Source organism: Teleopsis dalmanni, chromosome 2 (genome assembly GCF_002237135.1).
Source record: "Teleopsis dalmanni isolate 2A chromosome 2, ASM223713v2, whole genome shotgun sequence".
Classification (NCBI taxonomy): Eukaryota; Metazoa; Arthropoda; class Insecta; order Diptera; family Diopsidae; genus Teleopsis; species Teleopsis dalmanni.
In genome coordinates, this window is record NC_051847.1 from 199,699,976 (window position 1) to 199,710,739 (window position 10,764).

A 10,764-nucleotide genomic window follows, 5' to 3' on the forward strand; every position below is an offset into this window, starting at 1 on the left:
AAAAAAAACTCAAACTCATATCATGTATCACTCAAAAATAATTCCTTAAATGTTTAAACTCCTTTTACTTCAATAAAATAAAGAAACTTAATAGAACACAAAACATGAACTCAAACTAATATTTATATATATTAATATATATATACATATACTAAATAAATTAAATTTTTGAAAGAATATACAAACATTTATGTATGTAAAAATCTACTCTAACTTTAAAGGAAGTTTAACCAAACCAAATGAACCTAAGACACATTCACCTATACATGCAAAATATATATCAGCATTTCAAACAAAAATTTAATAAAATATTAAATTAAAAACCAAAATTGTGTTAATTTGTTTAAATATTTAAATAAAAGTTTTATTTAGCTAAATCTTAGAATAAACTCAAAACAAAAGAAGATAAAAAATCTATAAACTGCATAGAGAAAAAAAGCTAAGTATGAAAAAAAACTAAAAATTTTCGAATTATTATAGTTAAAGTACACAATTTTGTGCTAGTATATTTGCATATATTGTATTGTATTTGTATTTATTATTGTTGAAATATTACAAGAAAAACAAATTTCACAAATGTAAGAATGTAATAAAGAAGTAAATAATTTTAAATAATAGTACTTTGCAAATAAAAATATAAAAAGTTTGAATGAATTACTATAATAAATTCGCAAAAAAAAAACTAGTAATGTTCCCTTTAATTCGAATAAAATTAGTTATATGGTAAGTATATAAAAAATTTGTGATATTATATGGAATAAAATTTATATTCCATAAAATGTAGATGGAGTTATATTTTCCTTATATTGCATATCTCAGCATAGAATTATTTGTCATTCATAACTAATTAAGCAAATAAGCTTATATCATCTGATAGCATAAAATATTGCTTGATACATTTGAGTGGCCCTAATCTTCTAATTAGCTATAAATTTATAAAACCAGATCATTGATTAATAAATAAATAAATTTTACCTTATTAAAAACAGGGTTTATCGTTTCTGCCTATAAATGTATAGATAAAGGCTTTTAAATTAGATGCAGTGCAGATCATCGCTACCATAATCGCGTGAAGTATGTATATTTCATAAATTGTTTTCATATCCATTTCTACATTGGTTAAGAAAAAGCTATTAGCAGCTCGTTTCAAATAACGATTGTGGCAAAATGCTCCATAGTAAACTAAGAACTTGTGGAACAAGATGTACATGCAATTATAGGCAAAATTCGGACTTCCCACATGAGACCGAAATATCAAATTTGAACTATCATACTTAATATCCGGTATATTTATGTTATAGGATTACAGATATTTAAGGCATCAAATTAAAGGATATTTAATGGACAATATGACTTCAGAAATTTAAATGCATTATCTTTTCAGAAATGTTTTTTTTGAAATATGTCAACTAACACTGCTGAAACCGACTGTCACTCAGTAAAAATTGAAAATTGACTACTCACTCAAGGGATTATTTTTTTACTCAGAACATGGCACCACAGCCTAAAGTTAAATTGTTTGAAAACGAAACACCCTGCATAAAATAAAATATTTTAGACAAAAACAATCATAATTGTACGGCTTCAGATATTGGGTGCCTAGAATTAAACATATATAATTACTTATACAGTAATTGACAAATGAATGTGTTAATTATATTTTAATAAATAAATTTTAGAAATTTATTTTTTTTATCAATGAGATTCGTGTATCTAAGAACAGTACTTCACCAAGAAGTTTGATTCTTAATTGTTTCTTTCCGATCGAATTTAGTCGAATAGAAAAGTTCTAAAGTGGAAAGTATTTATCTGCAAACTACTGTAAAAAAATTTTCATGTTTCTGTGTTTAATTTTTTAGCTACCAATACAATAAATCTATTCTTAATAACAATTTTTCCAATGCTATCAGCTTTTTTAACCTTCTTGAAACTCCATATAACCATATTTATTTCCAGTTTTACTCATTTGAGTTTATATATGTTTAAGACTCCAAGTTATAGGATATTTAATGGACAATACACTTAAGATATAAAATGAAAAGAATTCCTTTTTATCTGAAGTTTTTTTCATATGTACCACAATTATCTTAGTTATCTTATCTTAGTTAATAGTAAAAACGGATTACACACCCATACTAAGTTTTTTATTTCAGGGACCAAGGAATCATTTCCTAAAGTAAAATTACTTAAAACTGAAACACCCTATATATAAGAAAATATGTGGAAGACAATAACAATATACAGTCTCAGAAGTTTAAATACCTGATACTACATGATAACTAATAATCCTTAAATATAGGCAACTTACTAATATGAATCAATAAAATAAATCATCTAATCTTATCTAAGCTAAAAAATTCATTCGAGTTATTCACAAAACTGCGGTCAAGTTTTTAATCTAAATGTGTAAAACTGAATTATTATTTTATTTGTTTCAAAAGATTTCAAGAGATGTTTAATTAAAATTTTAAATTAATTTAATAGTGGACCTTAAACTCTTACTATTTTTTGTAACTTAAACCATATCCGCCCATCGTTCGATTAATCGAACAGCAAATTTAACACTTTTCATAGATTTTTTGTTTATATTAGAAAAACTTTGGAATTTATATATATCATTACTTTGAATGTATGAAGCTTTAGTTTTACAAAAATATTTGTGACTTCATTCCACATTCCCGCCTCCTTACTAATTAAGCTTTAAAAAAACATATTGATCAAAAATTCCGAAAAAAAAAATCCTTGAGCGGATATGGGTTAATATGATACTATTGATTTCTGCTAATCGAATATGGACTTAATGGATATGGGTTTCAAACTTCAAAACTATCTGCTAGAATATAAGCAGATACTAATATACTGCCATTGTTAAGAACGGTCATCTTAAACAGCTATCTGTTTAACAGCTAGCTCAAATCTAGTTTTAGGATTTTTTTCTTCTCATGAGATGATACGAGTAGTGTCTCGTATAGTATAGTGTTTAAAAGGTAATGTAAAGGTATTGCTTTCTTGGTGTGATATGCTATTATTAGCTAGCTATTATATTCAAATGATGATATTGAGCTTAAGAATTTAAAGAAAAAAAATCACTCAAATTCAAATCCAAAGTTGTTTGGTAATGTAAAAAATTTTTCATAAAAACTTTTTATTAATTTAATTGTTAGGGGATGTGGCACTGTAACCTTCGGATCTATTATACCCCCTTCTGGGTGTAGAGTAGGTCTCTAGCCCCTGTTGCGTCAATAAAAAGTAGTATAGAACTTACTTTACAGAGTTCTATTGCCTCTTCCGTAAAAATATACCTTCTCAGGAGCCTATTCCGTATGTGCATTAGCGCAGAGCATTCTAACAGCACAAATGTTGCCAACTCCTCATTCTCTTCACAGAATCTACCGTTATCCTCCGTAAGTACACCCAGTCTTGTTTACAGTGCTCTTATAGAATTCCTGTGATGATTCTTAGTTTTTTTTTTTGTTAAGTTCATACAATCCTGATATTTCTTAGGATTGTATCAAAAGAAAAACTTTGTATCATCACAGGACTCCCATCCCAGTAATCCTTTTCATTCTGGTTCTCGTTTATTTTTATACGAGAATGGAGCATGCTATGTCCTAATAAAAAAAAAAATTTTATTTACAACACAGATTTCGTTTTTGTTATATGAAACTCAAGTCTGTAACATATTAGTTGGTTTAAAGCATTTAATTAACATAGCTATCAAGGACGCGAATTTTTATTCAGTATATTTAGAGAATATCATATACAGAACTTATGATGATACAAACTGGCAGTATCTCAAACACTACCTCAATTGAATGTGACAATTTCGGAAAGATAATTTGATTGACTGTAGTGACTACCGACACGAAGTAATTTTCTTACTAATTGTAGGTCTTAATATCTTAAAGAGAGTTAATGTATGACAGTCAAATAATACTGTATATATTTTTTAATGGCTTCAAAATTCTACACTCTCAAATAAATGTTGAATATTTTTACACCATAAGAAGCACAAATCAAACCAAAAATTATAAATATGATAACTATATCCTAACATATTTCCATTTTTTTCATTTTCATTGATGGTAATCAAATTTAGTTTTTTTTTCAAATTTTTCATTACAAATCCAAGCCGTTTTATTCTCGCCCCACAGCAAACTTTAATATCTCGGTAATCGCTAACGGCATAAGAATTTTGATTATTCACTGAGATTTGCTTACCTCTAAAAAGTAAAATCTGTGGAAATTCTTCTGAATATCGTTACTTTGTATAAAGTTTCCCCGCTTGGAAGAACAAAGCCAGAAAGAGCAAAATCATGCGAGATGAAAAATTTAGACACAGGAACATGACAACAATGCTATTAAGATTTATTACCAAAGCAACCATTAAAGTGGCACAATCTACACTCGAAAAACGTTTTTGCGGAAGCTTGAAAGTGTCGTAATTGATGTTACATATATGGCAGTCGAGGTACATTCTAGCCGGCTTACACGTTCTCATATGAATAATGGCTGAGAAAGTCGTACACTAATAAGGAAGCACTGTGTGAACATTAAGGGGTTGTTAAATAAGCGAGGCTTTTATTGTTAGATTGTGTGGTTGAGGTTAAGAGGCTTAAGAGAAAATGTGATTTTCCACTGAGAAAAATAAAAAATAATTGTATCTAAGAAAAGAAAATGGCATTTGTCAAATGATGTCAAATTTATCACGTTGAAATTCCGCATTGATGCATATGCACAACATTATTTAAGTGAATTTAATTTTGTGACTGTGCGTTATCATGCAGCCTTCGACGTTAATCCTACTGAAGCAACACACATGTAAGTTGATAAACATAAGGTTATTTGCATACAGACATTGTGAGATACATTCAAACAGACATATATGTAACAATACTTAACCGGATAATGCTCTATTATAATATGTGTATTTCCGAGCTGAGTATACACTATAAGCATACGGTTGTTTGTAGTGCTTATAGCTTGAAGTAAATACACACAAATCGTGTGGTTAGCAAAAAGAACTATGGACTCCAATTGTAACCTAGGAACATGTGAAAAACTTGGCATAAGCTTGGACGGTTATTTATGTACAGTATAATTGATAGCAGCCAACCAATTTAAGCAAAACAATATGGTAAAATGAATTTAATAACTGCTTGCTTTAAATACTAGGATAACAAAAATCTTCTTTAAGCTGGTACAAATACAGTAAAAAATCTTATTTGCATTTTCTTAATTACTTAGAATACGAAAGGCTATTGTTTTTCATTTACTAAATACAAACATATATAATGCATTATTACTTATATTTTTAAACTTAGCAATTTTTAGTACTTTTCGATATGCCTTACTTCATATTTTTTTTATTTTGAGTGAAGAGGTTTAATACTTATTACACCGTCCAACCGATCGTCGCCGGAATGATGTACCTGCCTCATACTGAGTAATATGTAGGCTTAAATAGCCGCACATTTCTTTGATACTGCTTCCCCTGGGACCCCTTTAAGAACTACTTAGAAGAGAATATTTAACTCGTTAACTACTTCTGCCATATGTCTCTTGTAGAAACTGTGTACAGACTCCTACTGTACAGGCTCCGATTGGGAAGGGCATCAGATTGCTTTTCACATAAGTTTAATTTAGTTTTGCGTTCAAGTTTTTCTTTTTTTCTAGCGCACATACCCTATGGATTGTATAATTTTGTTAATCGTTTTTTTTTATTCAATGATATTCTCAATAGTGAAGTGACCTATATTTAAATATAAGTAGAAATAAAAAGTTGTTTTTGTGATTATTCGAATATCTTTATTAATGTATAAAATCATAACAATTACCATCATTTTTAATATTATAGCAGTTTAAAGTAAAGTTAATTAAGATACCCAATAGCTTTACAAGCTTATAAATAAAATCTTTTAAAAATATATAAAATAATGAATGGTTATGTTTTAACTGTTAAATCTTTCACAAAAAATATAATGTTTGAAAAACAAAAAAGTTTTAAAGAAATAACATATAATTAATTTAAATGAAATTAAATTCGACTGTTTGTTAGGTTATGTTATCAGAGTCTTATTTCTATCGATAGTATGCATCACTCAGGATCTTGTTAACAATTTGTATTAAGAATTCAACAACAACCTTATATAAAATAAAATAATTATATTATTATATACTCTTTCATTATTTCATTGTTATGTGTCATGATACCAGTAATAATAAAAAAAATTCCAATTATTCATACTTTTAAATTATTAAAATATTTATATACAGGTATTAATATACATATATACCATATATATATATATATACATATATACATATATATATAATATATATATATATATATATATTATATATATATATATAATTATATATCTTATATATAAAATTAAGTTTGTCAAAATGTTAGTTACCGTACTCCTCCGAAACGGCTTTACCGATTTTTACCAAATTTTATATGCGTATTCAGTAGGTCTGGGAATCGGCTACTATCTATTTTTCATACCGCTAAAGTGATTAGGGTGTCCCTATCCAGCAAAAATATCTTTATTGCTTTAACAAAAATTTTTTTATTTTTTTGACATAAATTTTTTTATATTTTTGAAAAAGTAAACTTGCTATAATATGAAAAGTTGTTGTCTATGAAAATACTGAATTCATAAAACTGCCCCCTAATTTTTGCACTATCGTTGATTCCCAAAATGCTCTCATTGACCGCGTATTTCCAGATGTACACATACAATACATAAATCATGGGTGGCTGGCAGAAAAAGCCATTAGCAGCAAAAAAAAACGTGGACGTTGATGAATTAAACTTCAAGATAAAGCAGACATTGCCAGGCGACTTAATATCATACAAATCGATCGATACAGTTTGTGATACCAACGAAGTTGTAAACTATCCAGCAGAATTTTTAAACTCACTGGATTTGCCAGGCATCCCACCACACATTTTACGACTGAAAGTTGGATCACCGATTATTTTACTTCGGAATTTGAACCCACCACGGCTATGCAATAGTACGCGATTGGTAATTAAAAAATTGATGAAAAACATTATCGAAGCCACCATTTTGAATCGCAAGGTCCGAAACGAAAAAGTTTTATTGCCACGAATTCCAATGATTCTCACAGACAAGCCAATTTAATTCAAACACGTTCAATTTTCTATTAGATTGGCATTTGCAAAGACCATCAATAAGTCACAAGGCCAAACGATGTCTGTTTGCGGTCTTATATATAAAATTTCCATGTCACAATGTTAGTTACCGTACTCCTCCGAAACAGCTTTACCGATTTTTACCAAATTTTATATGCGTATTCAGTAGGTCTGAGAATCGGCTACTATCTATTTTTCATACCGCTAAAGTGATTAGGGAGTCCCAACCTAGCAAAAATATCCTTATTGCTTTAACAAAAAATTTTTTTATTTTTGACATAAATTTTGTTTATATTTTTGAAAAAGAAAAATTTTTTTCTTAATATTTTATGTAACTACGCCAACAAGTACATCGAGCATTTACATACACTTCGTTCTTCGTCTTCGCCTTGCATGGCAGATGGAAAATGTACTAAAAATTGAAATCTAAAGCTTTCACTAATGATACTATAACAAATACCGACGGATATCCAATATATCGTCGAAGAAATCCCGATAATGGGGGACAATGGCGGGTGGTGCCGTATTCGCCTCTGCTAAGCTAAACATACAATGCTCATTATTAATGTTGAGTTTTGCAGTTCTGTGAAGAGCATCAAATATATAAGTATGTCCATAAAGGCAGTGATATGGCTGTGTTTAGAGTAGAAAATACTAATATAAATGCTCCTCCAATGAACAAAAACGGTGAAATTACGCTCTACCAAATTGGTCGGTACATCAGCTCCAATGAAGCTGCTTGGCGTATCTTCGGTTTTCTAATTCATGAACGGGATCCAGCAGCTGTTCAGGTAGCCGTTCATCTTGAAAACGGTCAGCGTATTTTTTTCACGAACGAGACAGTGATTGATCGTGGTACAAATCCACCTAAATCTACACTCATTGCATTTTTTTAATTGTGTAATAGTACGGATGATTTTGGTGCCTTTGCAAGAACATTACTCTATTCACAAGTACCACGCTATTTCACATGGGCTCAAAAAAAAATGGATGCCCCGCAAGCAAGTTTCACCAGTTTATGCATGTCTCAATTTATTTAAATCGAACGCTTATTTATAGTTAATCCAAGACACACTGAGTGCTTTTATCTTCGACTGTTGTTGGTTAATGTTACTGGCCAATTATCATTATTATTATTTACAGTCAATCCAAGACAATTTAAATTTGAAGATACAACAGTTGTTGCCAGGGAACTTGGTATCATACAAATTTATTGATTTTAAATTAATAATTTAATAAATGAACTATAATAACTTAAAAATAATATTGTTTGGCGTTTATTTTTATTTTCCTTTTCGTTCATAGCGCTCCATGCCTATTTCATGCATATACCACATACTTACACACTTATAATAAATAAGTTACTTTTTGTCTACACTAGAATTTATCTAGAAACTAGAAATAATTTATAAGGCAAAACAACGTTTGTCGGGTTATCTAGTATATATATAATACCAACGATTAAAACTGACTTACTGACCTTAAATCACAAATTTTTATTTTCATTTTGATTATATCTTCTTAATTTAAATTGAATCTTAATTTAAATTAAATTGAATTAAACTAAAAAAAAATTTAAATTTCACTTACCCAGTCAAGTCACGCAACGCACCTTCAATTTGTTAAAACTGAAAAGAAAACTGAAATAAAAACTGAAAATTACTTGATGTATTTCAATTTCAATGCTTTTCATATTAAAAAAATTTTATACTGAGACTTTTCCGACTTAAAGCAATAACTATTCTCAATCGATATTTGTTTTCATTTTTAAAAACAACAATGAACTTCAATTGAACAAACACATGAATCGTATTAAAAACTTTACATTGCACATTTTCAGAAAATATAAAAAGAAAATTAAAGCATTTTTACTTTCTCCTCCTCAAATGCATTTGTTAAGCAAACAAGAGAAAGCATTAGCAACTTTACTTTTTAATTCCTTTGAAGCAATCTTTGAAGCAATCCTTGAAGCCAAAAAAAGCACACAAAATTGAAAGGAATACACAAATGAAAATAAAATTTTATTTTCCATTTTTAATATCACTTTTTTTAAAAATTGATATCACTTCCTTTAACTATTTCTACTTACCTTTAATAAATGCAATAAAAATCTTTTTCACTTATGCAGCAATTTATGCTAAAGTCAGCTTAATTTTGTTGAAAATGTTATGACAAACCAACCTGCTCTGTTTTTGATAAGATACACTGTTACGCTCTGTTAATAACATTGTCAGCAAAAAATGTGAACGTGTGAGCAATAATCGTTAAAGGACGTTTTCTTAATAAATAAAATTCATTTTGCTTACTTGAGAGTTTATCTCCATAAAACATAACTTTGCTTGTTTATTGGAAAATAAATTGGTTTTAAAAATAAATAATGTTTTCATACATGATTCATACATATGTAATGTAACCATAATAATTTTAATATGTATATGATAATTAAGCTACCTATTATGTGTAAACTTGCACTGTTCTTATTACATTAAAAATTTTTTAAAGGGAAAAATATTTATTATTGGTTAATTTATATACTCGTGTACTGCAAATTTGAAAGCGTTTTTGATCTTTTAACAAAAGTTATAAATTTACACAAATTATCAAGCTAACTATTGTTCTAGAAAGTACAATAATACAGTACAAAAAGCGCACTATCATTACCCCTCTTTTCAACTGTGTCATAGATTATTGAAGAGTAATCAACCATACTAATATATATCCTTGTACCAAGAACGCAGAAAAGACATATATTGAACTACGTCGCCATCACAATCAAATATGCATAACAATCCAATACCGAGGAATGTATATATTCGAGTGAAGTCAACAACTTCAAAGCAACTTGACTATCTAACAGTATATATTAATTTCTATTAATTTCTAAGTATTTTACACATTATTGCAAACTATGGACTACATCATAGCTATAACTCAGTCAACATAGTCATAGTAAGTCTATAAAATGCAGATTTTTCCAGTTCTCTTGAGTGGAGAACTCCACTGCATACACTGTCACCCATTTGAAAGCCAACAGTATATATAGTTAAACAATCCACTAATAACCTTTGTGTTACAATACAATAGTATTAATTTTGAATTTTTGGATTGTATTGGATCATGAAATTTATGTGGTTGCAGTATCTTCTTATTATCAAAAGCTTTTTAATGGAAACGTAGTGTTAGCTATGATATCACGTTCGAAGGAATTTGAAAACCAATCAAGTTTTCCGTCAAAACCCATTTCTAACAATTTTTCTTTCTCAATTTTCTTTCAATTTAACGCTAATTTAAATCTTTAGATGTTAACTATATGGTTATTAGAACATTTAAAAATATATAGGAATTGATATGATGATAAGAATAAGGTGCAGTGAAACACTTTTTTTCAAAATTGCCTAACGTTATAGAAATCTACACTATAGAGAAATAGGTGCAATGAAATAATCCTACAGAACTACTTTGCTTTCAGTTTCTTTATTGGAGACAAATTGTATCTAAAGTTGGTATTATATAATAAACGCATTAAATCTTCCTTAACAGCTTATAGTTATAATGTAAATCATAATATACTTGCTCAATTTATGCTTTACTGCACATGT